General features: G+C 39.5%; 1 long non-coding RNA gene across 1 annotated transcript; it reads left to right on the forward strand.

Annotated features, from left to right (window-relative positions):
- The first annotated feature begins 11,291 nt into the window (after positions 1-11,291).
- Positions 11,292-11,802, forward strand: LOC123398403. The gene is made up of 3 exons (XR_006610146.1): positions 11,292-11,329; positions 11,415-11,454; positions 11,729-11,802. It is a non-coding gene; the product is annotated as an uncharacterized LOC123398403 (long non-coding RNA).
- Positions 11,803-16,415: the final 4,613 nt, after the last annotated feature.

The following is a 16,415-nucleotide window of genomic DNA, read 5'->3' on the forward strand; positions in this document are numbered from 1 at the left end:
GGTTGTTTGTGACACTTATAGGAATAGCTCAAAAGATTGATTGAGAAGAATAACTTTGAGGTGCTTCTACTACCTACACCAATTCCATCTTATGTTCTCCTCTACTTATGAACTTTGGAGTGATTCTTTGTTGCGCGTTGAGGGGTGATCATATGATTCTATAATGTTAGCATTGTTGAGAGATTGCACTAGTGGAAGTATGAACCGTAGGCCTTATTTCCAACTACTTATACAATGTTCTGCTCACAGTTTTCCATTTGCTACCTTGCTTTTTTATATTTTCAGACTACAAAAACCTATATCTACTATCCATACTACACTTGTATCACCATCTCTTTGCCGAACTAGTGCACCTATACAATATGCCATTATATTGGGTATGTTGGGGGACACAATAGATTTCTTGCATTTTATTGCACGGTTGTTTGAGAGAGACCATATTCATCCTACACCTCCCACGGATTGATAAACCTTAGGTCATCCACTTGAGGAAAATTTGTTGTTGTCCTACAAAACTCTACACTTGGAGGCCCAACAACGTCTACAAGAATAAAGATGCATAGTAGATATCAATACCCCACAACAAAATAGGGTAGCCGAGAGGAAGAACCGCACACTTGTGGAAATGGCAAGGTCCATGTTGGATGAGTACAAGTCACCACATAGTTTTTGGGCCGAAGTCGTCAACACCGCATGTCATGTATGAAATCGTCTTTTTCTTCACAAGATCATGCAGAAGACCCCATATGATCTCCTAACCGGAAACAAGCCAAATGTCAAATATTTGCGGCTATTTGGTTGCAAATGCTTAATTCTCAACAAGAGAGAATGGTTAGGAAAATTTCAACCCAAAACAACCGAAGTAATATTTGTTGGTTATGGATCAAACTCCCATGCCTATAGGGTCTACAACTAATCCAATGGATGCGTTGTATAAACTTATTACATGGTATTTTATGAACTTAATGGCTCTCGTGGGGAACAAGTTGATCCAAGTGATGTTGATGATGAATATCCTTCGCAAGATATTTTGACCATGGGTGTGGGTGCTCTCCTTCCAAAGGAACATCTTCCTCATGGAGGTGAAAATGAGGACACAAGCACCACTCATGCTCAACCTACTACTACACCAATATCACCACAAGATACCATCACTCAAGAGGAGCCCGTATTTCAAGAACAAGAACAAGCATCTTCACAAGAACAAGACTCTACATGAGAACATGATCATAATCAAGTACAAGAACAGGAAAGTTGATGATGAGAACCATATAATGATGGTGAACCTGAACAAATGATGTATGAAGAAGAAGAACTTCCACTACACATTAACAATCCATACATTGAAGATGTTGATGATGGAAATGAAGTTTAACCAAGTGAAACATTAACCTTCGTCATGCCTCGAATGGTTGGTCGCATTGACATTGACAAAATTCTCAGTGGCCTATAGGAAGGTAGAGTCACTCATAAACAATTAACAAACTTTTGTTCTCACTTTTCATTTTGTTTCTAGTATTGAGCCTCTTAGGGTCCAAGAAGTATTAGTGGATGTCGATTGGCTTGTGGCCATGCCAGGAGAGTTGAGTTGTTTTGAACGCAACAACATGTGGAATTTGGTTAAAAGGCCAACCAAAGAGCACAATGTCATTGGAATAAAATGGATCTTCAAGAAAAAGAAAGATGATCATGGTACCATAATTCAAAACAAGGCAAAGTTAGTGGCCCAAGGGTACTCACAGGTTGAAGGTTCGGACTTTGATGAGGCCTTTGCTTCCGTTGGACATCTTGAATCTATTCACATCTTACTTGCTTATGCCGCTTTCAATGGCTTTACATTACACCAAATGGATGTGAATAGTGCTTTCCTTAATGGTCCTCTACAAGAATAAGTATATGTATCACAACCACCCTGGTTTGTTGATCCCGACCACAAAGATTATGTTTATAAACTTCATAAGGCTTTGTATGGCCTCAAACAAGGACCTCATGCTTGGTATGATCATTTCAAGAAGTTCTTAATCAATGATGGATTTGTGAGAGGACTAATTGATCTGACCCTTTTTACTAAAAGGGAGAAAGATGATTTGCTATTGTGCCAAATCTATGTAGATGACATCCTTTTTGGTTCTCATAATATTCATCTTTGCAAGAAGTTTTTGGCCTCTATGACCAAGAATTTTTGAGATGTCACTCAATGAAAATTTGAAGTTCTTCCCTCGGTTTCGAATTGAACAATGTCAAGAAGGGATTTTTTTTATCACAAGGCAAGTACACCAAGGACATTCTTCATAAGTTTGGAATGTCCCATGTCAAGCCTTGTCTTGCCATGGCAGCCAAAGTTATTATCAATGCCGATGAAAATGGTACTCCTTTTGACACATATACTTACCGCTCCATGATTGGTTCATTGATTTACCTTTGTGCATCTAGACTGGATATTATGTTAAGTTTAGGCATAAGTGCATGATATAAAGCCTCTCCCAAGGAGGCACCACTTGGCGGTTATGCACATTCTTAGCTACCTTGTTCACACCCCAACGTTGGGGCTATGGTATCCCAATGATTCTAAGTTTGATCTCATTGGATACTCGGATGTGGATTGGGGTGGTGACAAGGTTGATCAGAAGTCCACCTCCGGTGCATGCTAGTTTATTGGACGCTCATTGGTAAGTTGGTCTTAGAAGAAACAAAACTGTGTGTCTCTTTCCATCGCCGAAGCCGAATACATCATCACCGAAAGTTGTGCCACTCGGTTGCTATGGATGAGGCAAACCTTGAAAGACTATGGAATTACTTATACGAAGGCACCTCTTTGATGTGACAATGGAAGTGCAATCAATATCACCAACAACCCTGTCCAACACCCTCGCACCAAGCATATTGGCATCCGTCATCATCTCATTCAAGATCATGTGCAAAAGGGGGTATTAAGATTACACTGTTGGTATAGAGATAAAACTTGCAGACATCTTCACCAAACCTTTGGATGAAGGATTCTTTGCAATGTAAAGATATTCAGGCATGAGAATCCATCTCTTAGAGCATGGAGGAGGAATTTAATCCATGACATCACTCTTCTGTCACATAGGTTAAAGGCCTTTGTGAAGCCACTTCTCCTCACATGGATCAACACATTACCATAGACCTTCATTGTTGAACTCTGGTGGGTGCTTTATTTTGTTTCCTTTTATAATTAGTTCCTTTTGCATATATCCCTTATGTAAGTTTTCTTTTCCTCTTATATGCAGAAAACCTTTTATTTCCTTACAATATTCGGTCAAAAGAACTCTGGATGAAGCTCGGTTTTGCCAACTAAGGCGTGAACTCGGTATCTTGGAACTAGATAACATTGCCTTATGATATCATGTACCTATGTATATACACTTTATTTATGTCTTGTTTAGATGTAGGCATATATTTAGGAGGAGAAATTCAACTAATGAATCTTCTTGTCTCTATGTGATGCACAAATAAAACTAACACTCTCAAAGTTACTATACTTTTTAACAACTATAGTAGTTTAAATGATGGGGTAGTGATGTTGGGCCCAAGGTTCAAATCTTCGCGATGCCAAATCACATGTGCTCACACATGGGAGCTTTGACCCTCCTCATATTGCGAGATCTTGTGTCAGTTGTGTTATTTTGGTTCATGTGGTTTATCCTTACATTCTTATCTATATCCCTTGTACCATTCTATTTAAAATTGGCACTAGGCCTCCATTGCTGCTTGTCCAGGAGCCGGATTTCCGGCCCCCATGCCGGATACATGGGCAAGCTAAACTACCGAGAATCCTCAGGCGCCGGATGTCCGGCCTACCCGTCGAATTTCTGGCCCCTCTAATTACGAGTAAGCCAATGTGTTCCGAACCTCTTCCATGCCTTGGGTGTCCGGGCTAGATCTCAATCACCGGAAATCTCACACCTCCATCTGATATCTGGCCCACCCAATGCTAGAAAATAATCAAAACTCGGGGCTCAGCCCCGGATGTCCGGGATCTGCCCAGGATTTTTGGCCATTGGCCCTCGTATAAAACCTGGATATGGGTGGCTAGGTGCAGTTTTCCTCCACACCCACCCGCCCGCTCCCCAGCCCTAACCCCACCCTCCGGCATCGGCCCTTGTACTCCGTCGACGCCCAAACTGCCCTCATTGCTCCTGGCTCTCGATCTACCTCCTCCACGTCCTCCTTCTCCCAATCTACCCCTCACCCACTTCATTTGTGGATTTGAGGTCTGCTTCTTTCGGGAGAAAGAACCCCTGGTGTGGGTGATCTACGGTTCTACCGTGTCCATGATGGCTAGGACTAAGAGTGTCAGCATGGCCCTCGACACCGGCTGAGTTTCATATCGGTTCATTGTTTCTATGTTTAACTGTTCATCCAAGTATTTGCTTCAATGCTTGCATGTATACCTCACTCATATTGTCATTCCCCTATATGTCTTTGGTCATGCAATTAAATTTGGTCATGTCGATATTTTGCCATAACCCTAGGCTTGTCCTATGTTCATGAACAACATGTCAACATTTTCATTTGCTATGTGTTGTGTGTACCATGGCTATTTCCTCCTTAGTGCCTCTCATGGGTGTCCTTTCCTCCTGTCATTTTCAGTCGCTCGGCGACAGGGCTCCACCGATTCTGAGGACAATGTCAGGCCTAAGAAAAAGCTGACCACCAAGAGGACCACTATCGGGTCCAGTTGCAGTCGTCAGTCTCGACCGTCCTATGCCTCTCATCCGGATGATGAGGACTATGTTGTGTAAGAAGACAAATATTTTGTTCCCACGCGTCCAGTTGGTCAGTATAAGTCAGGAACCTGACGGGCGCCGAAGGCACCTATGCCTTAAGTCTGGGGCTCTCATGTATCGGTGGCTCATGGTCGTCCGATTTCCATAGACTTGTTTGTCTGTGGTAATCGTCATGTTCATGTCTTCAAGACCATGGGCACTGCACCATATCTTGAGTTCAAGCGTGATATCAATCAGTATGATATGGCTGCTAATGTTGAAGACCGTTAGTTTCGTAATCGCATGCAGCGGGATCTCTATGCGAGCATGTTTCGTATGCGTGGCTTGACACCTCATTCCTATGTGGATCTGCCATTTTTCGCTCCAATCCTATGAATTTCCCACATGAAACTCTCAAGATCATTCATGAAATGGATCTTGGTCCAGCCATGACATTCAAGTGTGACTGGAATGAATGTGCCATTCTTCAGCTCTACGCCACCTATTACTTCGGGCTGGTCAACACTCTCACATGAATGACTGATGATGTTCACATGAGTATCTCTTATAGCCGATTTGTCCAGATTTTGAGCCTTTCTGGTGTTGGTCATTGTATTCATAGTGAGCATCCTGAGGACACACACATGAAGATTGACGGTTTTCTACCACTTGTCAAACCTACGAGTCAGTCACAGTCGAGGAGCTCAAGTATCCACCCAATAAGGTATCTATCTTTCAGTCTCCCTACTATATTCTCTTTTAGATTTGCACTCTTTACCCAAAGAAGGGAGATCGCTCACGGGCCCGCAACTATTGCGTTGACCTGATGATGTGCATGCACACTCATCCCAAGGAGCCACTTTACAAGGCACACTACATCTGGCATGAGATTTGTCTGACGAGCTTCGAGCAGATGCGTCATTTTCCTTATGCTCCAAATATCCAAGCATTGATTGATCACACTATCCCCTTTGCGGTTTGCTAGACATTTGTGCATTCCAAGTGGAAGCCTGCTCATAATATGTTTGAGGTTGCTCCTGTCCAACCCACTGCTCCTTCTTAGTCCACGAGGACACCTATCGCCTAGGGCAAGGCTCTTGCTTAGCGTGAGAGGGCTTCTGCTGCTTCTTTCTTTGTGAAGGAGCACTTTGGCCGCCTTGCCTCCTACATGGGGAAAGACTAGTCTGCCATCATGAATGCTATCACTTTCAACTGTTAGCATAATCATGATGTCCAGGTGCACCTAATCCTCTCCAAAAACCAGCTCAAGCAGCGTTTCCACTCTCATGGCAGTCTGGTGAGCGATGATGATCCTCCCCTGCCCACTCCATCAACCTCCTCCTTCGGGTTTCTATCTCGTGACGAGTACGCTGAGTTCTTCGATGGGGTGGTCGATGACGATGACTTCCGCCAGGAGTGATTCCACTTCGTGTAGTAGTGTCTTCGCCCTTTTGGTGTGTTTCTGTCAAAGGGGAGAAGTAGTATCTTTGTTTATTGTGCTATCGTGTGAACCATATATTTGCTTTGCTATTGGTGAACCATATATTTGTGTTATGTCTATTGAGTTGTAAGACTTTAACTGTGAGATTATGATATGATGTATCTCAAGTACTACCTCATATGCTACCATATCTCTCTATCACATGATCTTGTGTTCATGGGTTGTCTACCGCTTGCTTATGTTTCAAACACTCTCCCGTGTGCAAACATAACATATGTGCATTGAATTATTACTAATACAAAGATGGACACATTGAGTGGGAGCTCAATCAAAATCATCATATGACTTGTGCTCTTATGAAATACATTGCAATATCTTTTATACTACATGTATGATTGTCATTAACAAACAAAAAGGGGGAGGTTGAAAGTGCAATCACGCCATTGTGTAATATTTTGATGTTGGTGACAATGTACATGTAGAATACGAATGGTGTTTGTTAAGTAAATATCGCGTATTAGTCCTCAAATGACAATAGGAGTTGATTACACATGTGTGGAATTAATATGACTTGAGAAAGAAGGAACAAAGAGGTTTACGAATCTCATTTTGTTTTGTTTTTTATTATAGGGATCCCACACTATTAAGAGGTGATTGATAGGGTTAGTAAAAGACATGCTCAAGTCAATTCAAACTCCTTGCCTCTTCTAAAATTGCACCCACACAGCAAAAAGATGTTTTTCTCTGATGGCCGGATGTCCAGGCGTTTAACAGTCGCCGAATTTTTGGGCGGTGCCCCGAATATCTAGGGGTTGTGCTATCCAGAGAGCATCTTATTCCACCTAATATGAGCTGGATGTCCAGCACCTCTCTAGATGTTCGAGCCCCCGGATATCCAGGCCTCTGGCCAGAAATCTGACCCACATACACAAGTACCATGTTGTCCTGATGGACTGGTACGCCGAATGTGAGGGCATATGTTGGATGTCCGGGTCTTCACAAGTGGGTCGGATGTCCGGGCCACCCCAGGATGCCTCGCTCCCGTGCTTACCTCTTTAGATTTATTTTACCCGTGTGATATTATCTTTGCGCCGGATGTCCGGCCCATGGCCCGAATGTCCGTACAGTGCCAACCACTTACGCCACAACAGCCATATTCTCACAACCAATATATATAGCTTTCTCCTACCTCAAGATAAGGTTGACCATTCACTTTGAGCTAACCGTAGAACACAGATTTCTCTCTGACACATCCTCATACACCAAATCCAAGATCTTAAAGGCATTTGAGAGTATTTGTGAGAAGTTCTCCAACCAAGTGATAGATCCACTCCTTCTCCTTCTCATGACTAAAGGAATTTGTGATTTGAGCAAGCCTTGAGCTTTTTACCATCGTTCTTGTTACTCTTGGAGGTTGGAGACTCCTACGCAGTAGGAGTTCTTTGGTGGGGAATCAACCATTGTGATTAACCCGGAAAAGTTTGTGAGGGCTTGGAGACCACCCCAAGATTTACCACTAGTGGTTGAGAAACACCTACACACTGTTGTCTCAAGGAGACAATAGGGTGAGCCTTTGTGGCCTTGGTGTGCCTTCGTTGTAACATCCACCTCTCTAAAGGTGATGTAGCTTCCCTCCAAGGAAGTGAACATCGACATACATCTTCGTCTCTTAGAGTTGCGGTTATTCATAACACTAACTCCCTAGTTGTGGTTACTTGTCTCTTGCTCTTACTTGTATTACATTGCGCTTTCCTAACTCGTTACTTGTAGGTTTGGTAATCTACTTTGCAACGTTATGACCATAGCAATTGTTAGGATTACTTTCATATTTTTCAATATCGCCTAAAATTGCTAAGTAACAATTATAATTTGGAATTGGACCTATTCACCCCCCTCTAGGTCCATCTCAATCGTTTCACAACCACACAAGATAGTCCTATTGTCTTTTGAATTCTCCCAACTACGTTATATCGAAAAAGTTTGCACTTATTAAGGATTATATTGATGGGTTTAGTTTTAGCATTAAATATGATGATTTTAAAGGATATAATATACATGTGCTTTCTGCTCCTACTTGTAATTAATATTATATAGGAACTAAATCTTCACCTCTCTATGTTTCCAATACGATAAACTTACAAGAAACTACTTATGCTATGTATTGACCTTTACTTTGTGCGAATAAATTGTTCTTTTATGACATGCATATGCATAGGAAGAGAGCTAGACATTTTTTTGCATGATATATGTTGCTTTGTGCTCAGTACTAAATTACAAATCGTTGTTGATTAAAATTGGCTTCAATATACCTTGGGACCCTGGTGGATTAATTACTTGAGCACTATATGCCTAGGTTAATGGCTTTAAAGAAAGCACTACGAGGGAGATAACACAAAAGTTTTAGAGAGTAATTTTTATTCTGTTTTGTGTTTTTAAAATAATTAAAAACAAAAAACTAAAGTTGGGAACTTAATGCATTTTCAAAAATAAAAGTGAAAGTGAGAAAGATGAGCACCGTTGAAGTGGGGGCATCCTTGAATTTTTGTTCATGCCTATGGAAACTTTGTGGATATTGATTACAAAAAAAATTCAAAAAAAAACCATCCCCTTGTATAAATCCATTGTATTACAAAAAATAATGTGCCAAGATTTACCTTTAGGGTGTTTAAATTGCTTGTTTGTTATGTGTCGTGCAAAAACAGAAACTTCGGTTGTAGTGTTTGATTTTTTCTATTTTACTTGAATGTTAAGAATTTCTGAAATTTCTACACAGTACTATTATACAAATTCTTTACGAGTTCCTAATTTTTAGAATTGTTTGAGTTACATAAGTATATGTTTCATTTGCATATTAACAAATAGTCGTGTTTTTCATAGATTGATGATATAGTTTCCTTGTGTGCTTATGTGTGAATTCTTGTTGAGACACATTGACCTGGGAGCCATAGAATTGTGATAGCATACAGTAGATAATATAATATAACAAAGTATTAAAGCTACTAAGCTAGCGACGTTGTCCTGAGTTTGGAATGCTCTCCCGTGGTCTTTCATGGGCCGCCGCGTGTCCGCATCAGTCTGAATGCCACGTCTCCTCTAAACTATCTGGACCCTGCTATCCACCGCTCAGTCTCTTCTTCCTTCATGCAGAGAGAGAGGGGGGAAAAAGGGGACCAAGCCATTCGATGCCTCCACCAGTCGATCCTTCGCCGCCCTGTCGTCGTCCGGTGAAGGAATCGAATGGTCGCGCCTCCACCAGTCCATCCTCTTCCGCCGTGCAGCCACACGCATCGACAGCGGCGGCTCAACAACAAAGAGGCGGTTCAGGGGAGGTGGATCTCCGTGGTCTCCTGCTGCTCGCCATCAAGGTTCTCCAATTCCCATAGCGGCCTCCTAGACAACGATGGGTTCTTCAACCGGCGTCGGCCGGAGCCCAAGAGGTACCCTTGGGGAGACGCCACCTTCGAGCGGAGGAAGCTGCAGAGCGTGCGGGAGCCTGGCGCGAGGAAGTGACCGAAGTGTTTCAGATCATGCGCACCGCTGCCTCCCTCTCGAACGTCCACTGTGCGTGACGCGGCGGCAGTGAGGGCGAGTCATCCTGGAGTGCTGGATTCTTTCTGTTACTTTCAAGTATTTTCTTGAGGGAGATTTATACTCTACAGAACACAATACTGGTACTTTGATTGCACTTCAGTTTTGCTCTCTCTTAATGTATATCGTACATTTAAGTTTTCCCAAACCTGCATGATTTTTCAGCAGTCCGGGATAGGGTTCTAAGATTGATATCACGCTAACTAGGTGTTTTCTGTGTTGCACTCATCTTTTCTCTGCTATTTAACATTGTCTTATTTTTGCTGAAGTTGGTGGGCAAAACTCTTGGCAAAGGAGTCGGAATAACATGGGAAGAAGCTAGGATTCAGGTTAGTTGAAGCAATTAGTTTTCCCACTTTTCGGGTTCTACGTTCATTTTGAATATTAGTGCGTACAAAAAGTTTGGATATGTAACCATACTTATGTCTCACAGTTAAATTTTTCTGTTCCAAACAAATTGTATTTTTTGTTTATTAGCAGTGGGTTTTACTGTTCTACAAAATTGCTTTTAGTGGCAAGCTTTAGGGCAATGGATTTCTATAGCTATGTACTTAGTGTAGAAAATTCAGTATTGCTTGAAACTTGAGAATGTTCTTATCATCTTTTTAGAAGATGAGACTTTAAGCAATAAGTACTTTATATGGTTCGGTTTCATTATATCACTACCACATGTTGTATATCTGAATTAAGTTTACACATACTGGTGTACAAGATTTCATGATATCTGACACTGAAAGCAAAATGAGTAGAACCACTATGATTCCTGCCATTCCTCATCTCACGGGCTTCTCTTTAATTGCCCATAATGCGCTCCCATTTTTAAAGCTCAAAAAACCGTATTGGAATATTTTGCTTATGTCATGTTAGTTTTTATAGGCCTTTGTCTATAAATTCAATTTTCTTGGCGGTTTTTACCATTTCAATCTGAATGCATAGCAGTTGTCTGAATCTATAGATGTTATTGGTCTAATTACTACCCTTACTACTCATTGACTTTGTGCTACTCGGGTACCAAGATGCCAAATCTTCATCACAGACAAATAGTATACATTTTTACCATAATTGTCATATTATGCATTTTCTATATGCTACCATTTGCATTTAGCTGAATAAGTGTGGTGTGACTTCCAGTCTGAATGTCCGAAGAATTTTTTGATTCATGGAAGGTCCAACTCATTTATTTTTCTTCAATTAACACAGTGATTCGTGCAATGGACTACATGTTGAAAAAAGCAGCATTGTGATTCTAATGTTACTCTTTTTTTAGATGATTCTTATGTTACCCTTAAGAGGCATGTGCTCGTGTTCAATGATCTTAATTTCTGAAAGTAGAATAAAATCAATGGAATGGACTTTAGTAATATTATGTTGCGCATATGTCAAACTATTATTGGAAATTGATTTCATATATTGTCGCAGTAAAATTGCCTATGCTGCTCGAGCCTGTTCGACCAATGTTTGTGGGTCGATCTCCATCGGATGAGGGCGGCGAGATGCTAGGGACTGTACTATTGTGATTGCTGCTGGCGCTGGTTCAGGTCAGGTCAACAGCGGCGGCGGTTCAATTCAGGTTATTTGAGTGTTGCCAATCTTTAGATTACTGCTCTTCACTGATCTTCCCTGTATTTTTACTAATTTATACATTGGATTTTCAGAAAACACGAACTGCTCTGCTTTACTAAAAGTTGGATCTCTGTAAGTCATCTTATTTAACCGGTTATTCCTAAGTAGCAATAAACTAAACACTTGTGCGGTAGAAAATATCATAAATGATAAACGTGCATGGCTACAAGTGCTTTCTCTTTGGCACTAAGCCATCTACAAATATTCTGCCTTAATTTCATTATGTATTTGAATACAATTAAAACATGTTACAAAATGGAAGCATTGTTTGGCTCTACATGCCTTTTTTCTTGGTGGCTAATTAATAGCTGCTCTCATAATGTCTTGCATGTTTACCATGATAAAGGTTTAATGGGTGGAGGGACCGCTGCTAAAAGATGTAAAGAAGTGGTCTTAGCACTAGAAGCTTACTGTCTGAATCGCAAGGATCTAAGATTAGTGAAGCATATAAATTATTGAAGGTAGACTCCACTCGCAAGGATCTAAGAGTAGAGAAGCATATAAATTACTGAACGTTATGGTAGACTGCATAGTATTTGTCACAACGATGTTTACAGTGTGTTCTCTAATGTAATACACTGTCCAAATTATTTTTTATCTGTCATTATAGTGTGGTACAATGGAAGGAGAGATCCTCGCGAACAGGCCTAATTTGTTTAAAATGACTGAGCAAGCGACTACCCACAACCCCAAACACTAATGGAGCCAATGCTGACTAGGTGCTTACCTACATGTCAGCACCAAGGCAAGTAAAAAAATTCCAATTCAGTCCGGATAGGTTGCAATTCTATGCTCCTATTTTTTTTCCTCCAAAAATGGACTTCTGTATGTTTTAAAAACACTATATGCTTTCAAAATTTAAGTATGGCTGATATTCAAAATTCATGACAACAAATAAGGCGCTTAGGTTCTTATCTGCAAGATTACAAAGAGCTGATGTTCTGCGTTCATCAGGTGCATTGAAATGTATATGCTTGATTATATTGTATTCACCATGTGTGAAATCAATTGTTAATTTTAACCTTAGCCATGGAAGTATACTACTGGAATGTAAAGTATCGTGTCTAACGACTTTCACTCCCTTTATATTTCTCTACAAAGGTGTGTGCGCCACCATATTTTACTGTTGATACTTTGGTCTCTCAAATGTCGCACAATTCGAAAGTAGCACCATTTCTCACATGAAAGAACTGCATTCTAAGTTTCCAATAAAATTTGACATGAATGTGGAGTCAGCAGTTTCTTATTAACAATTCTTCTATTGTACTAAGTGGATGGTGTTTCTTATTTTTCTTGCATTTTCACCGTAACATCCTATTCACAAATCATATTTGTTTGCACATTCAGGTTTGACATCCTATTCACAGATCATGATATTTATGGTAGGAAAATTTTAAATTGTTTCCTTTTTGTTATTTATCAATTTTTCATGTTTTCTTTCTCCACTATCCATTTCATGACTTTGAAGAACAATGTGAAAACTATTCTCTTGGTTACGAGAAGTCAAAGGAGATACCTAAACTTCAAATGATATTGGTATCTATAAATTTTTTGCTCAAGACTAATCCATAGATTAGCCAAAGGGGTTCACATTGATTCCTTGATTATAGGTCTTGAAGGTTCTGCATATGAGAACAAGTCCACTGTTGAAGACCAAGAGCATACAAAAATACAGAAATGGCGTAAACAAATCCTCGACATATTTGATGTTTTGCTAGCTGAGAGAAAAAAGTGAAAAGTGGATGAAAAATTGGATGCTCTGGACTTTTTCTTTCATTGCTTGCCATTTTTTATTCCGGCATAACTGAAGGTGAGCAAAGACTGGACAAAGACATGAAATTTGGGTTAGTAGACATGGTGCCCTTTCATAATAAAGTTATGTTGGTACCAATAAAAGGTTATTTTGCTATATCCTTTCATGTTAGCTCAATGCACGGAGTTTTGAATGTCCAAAACAAGATAAGTGCATATATTATCATGTGTTCCATGTACGTGTTATCCTCAGTAGCACGGATGTTTTTATAATCTGGTATTAACAAACTTATCTATGTTATGGATCAGTAACACAGAATATTGAGATATTTATGCTCTATATATACATGATAAGCCTGTTGTATGTGGACTTTGTTCCATTTTGAGGACATAACCCGATTAGATGTGAACTTTGATGCAGTCAGTTGATATTGAAAATAAATTTTAGCATAAGGCCAAGTAAACAGAAATATTCTAATACCAGCTCGCTCTCAAGCCTGTTGACGTCCTTATTTCTTGGTAACAAAAAAATAACATAGACGTACACATAGGCATCTTAACGGGCGCGGCGTGCCGCCGCGCTTCCGCCTACTAGTGTTAGATTATAATTATAAAATAATGTTATGCTACAACATGATGGGATTTGATGTTATATGTACTAACCTTTCTAACACTAGTAGAAAAAGGGTCTTTGGCCTCGACCCTTTAGTCCCGGCCTGCCTCTGGGCCGGGACTAAACGCCTGGCCACGTCGCCCCAAATCGCACGAGGCTTTAGTCCCGGCCCGTAAGGAGCCTTTAGTCCCGGTTTGTGTCTCGAACCGGGACTAAAGGGTTTGGAGGATTTAGTTCCGGTTCGTGTCTTGGACCTTTAGTCCCGGTTCGTGTCTCGAACCGGGACTAAAGGGTTTAGAGGATTTAGTCCCGGTTGGTGTCTTGAACCAGGACTAAAGGGTAGACCTTTAGTCCCGGTTCGTGACACGAACCGGGACTAAAGGTGTTCACATTTTTTTCGGTTTTTAAATTCTTGTTTGTAGTTTCTGTTTTAAATTGCTTATATCTTTTAGGATATTTGGTCTTTTTGATTGATTCTTTTTGCATTAGATTCAAAATTTTGTCTAGTTTCTGTTTGTGTCATTAGTTTTCAAATTTGAATGGCTTAAATTTAAATTTGTTTAAATTTGCTTCAAACCCAGTTTTTGAATAACTTGAGTTTACAAATAGTTTTTAATTTAATTCTTTTTGCTCCCACTCATGTGTTAGATTGTTGTCACAGTAAGATTTATTTGATTATTTTTAGAATAAATTAAATTAGGATTTTAATTAAAGAAATATTGTTTTGCTTATATAGTTGTTTTAGTCATTTAATTGTTGTTTTTTATTATTTTTAGTTAGTTCTTTCTATAGATTTTAACATGTTGTAGTATGGTGCATATTTAATGCACAAAAAAAATCTACAGTTCAATTAATTTTAAAAAAATGCCTTTGTACCAGATGGGTTTTCGTTTGAAACCTTGATACTTTGAGTTTTGTAGAAAATAAACAAAAATGATAAAATCTTAAAAAAATAAAATCCTTTGAGATGTTGTTAGGTTTTAGTGTCTAGTCGGTATAGAAATTTTGAGATATGAATTTTGACCGTTTTTGCAAAAAAAAGGAAAAATAACTTTTGCATACGACGTCCAAAAAAAATTAATATATAAAAAAAAACTAGAAAAAGTTGGTACTCGATTTCACCCGGGCTTGTCCGGTGAAGTTTTCTCACATGCTCAAAATTCCAAATGGAAAAAAAGTTATTTCAAAAAGAAGTTTTTTTCAAAAAAAAGAAAAATAATTTTATTTAAAAATATTAGGTTGTTTTCATTGAAATTCACTATTATTGTTACTTATTAAGTTTTTTTTAATAAATGTTTGTAATTCAAAAAATTAAATCATGTGACATGACATCAAGACCTAAGTTGTTTAGGATTGATAGCTTACTATTGTCAGGAAAACAACAAGTGCACACTTGGCAACTAGGGGCGATAGAACCACAAAGTTAAGCGTGCTCGGGCTGAAGTAGTGAAAGGATGAGTGATCGGCCGGGAAGTTAGACGATTTGAAATGAGTGATCCACGCTAGAGCAGTGAGGATGGGTGATTAGAGATTAAATTGTCAAATAATTCAAAGATTAGAAAATAGGAATAAAACATAAAAAAAATTCAAAAAAAAAATTTGAAATTTTTTTTAAAAAAATCTACCTTTTCGTGTCAATCAAACAAAAAAACAGACGGATCCTTTAGTCCCGGTTCGTAAGTAGAACCGGGACTAAAGGTACTCCCTCCGAGGCGGCCACGTGGAGCACCTTTGGTCCCGGCTTGGAACAGGCCCGGGACTAAAGGTTAGGCCTTTAGTCCCGGTTGGTGAACCGGGACTAAAGCCCCTTACAGGCCGGGACTAAAAGCCCTGTCCCCACTAGTGTAATGGAAGCTCTATTAAGTTTTGTGTGGATGAAGTGTTCGAAGATCGAGGAGGTATCGATATGTGAAGAATAAGGAGAGACAAGAGTTCAAGATTGGGCATGCCCAAGGCACCCCAAGTAAATATTCAAGGAGATCAAGCGTCTAAGCTTGGGGATGCCCCGGAAGGCATCCCATCTTTCTTCTTCAACAATTATCGGTATGTATTTGTTTTTGTTTTTTTCACATGATATGCGTAAATTCTTGGAGCGTTGTGTGCCTTTTATTTTCCTTTTAGGTATGCACCATGCTTGTATGGGAAATTCCACGGTTGATATAGAAAATTCTCTTTCCACTTCACTTATATCTTTGAGTATAGTTTTATAGAATGCTTCATGTGCTTCACTTATATCATTCAAAGTTGGATGCTTGTTTCTCTACATATAGAAAATCATTATTTGTAAAATGCTCTTTTGCTTTACTTATATATATTAGAGCATGGTATTTTGTAGAAATAATTAAACTCTCATGCTTCACTTATACCTATTTAGAGAGTCAACAAGAATTGGTCATTTACATAGTTAGTCATAAAATCATACATAAAACTTGTAGATCGGTGAGTATGATATGCTTGATTCCTTGCAATAGTTTTGCGATATTAAGATAGTAATATGTGGGTGCACTAGTTAATGATTGTGGATTAGTAATAATATTAATGTTAAGGTTTGTTTGTGATTCCCGAAGCATGCACACTTTTATGACTAATGTGAATCCATGGATATGCGCACTTTTATGACTAATGTGAATCCATTCACATTAGTCATAAAAGTGTGCATATCCATGGA

The sequence above is a fragment of the Hordeum vulgare genome, chromosome 5H (assembly GCF_904849725.1).
Source record: "Hordeum vulgare subsp. vulgare chromosome 5H, MorexV3_pseudomolecules_assembly, whole genome shotgun sequence".
Classification (NCBI taxonomy): domain Eukaryota; kingdom Viridiplantae; phylum Streptophyta; class Magnoliopsida; order Poales; family Poaceae; genus Hordeum; species Hordeum vulgare.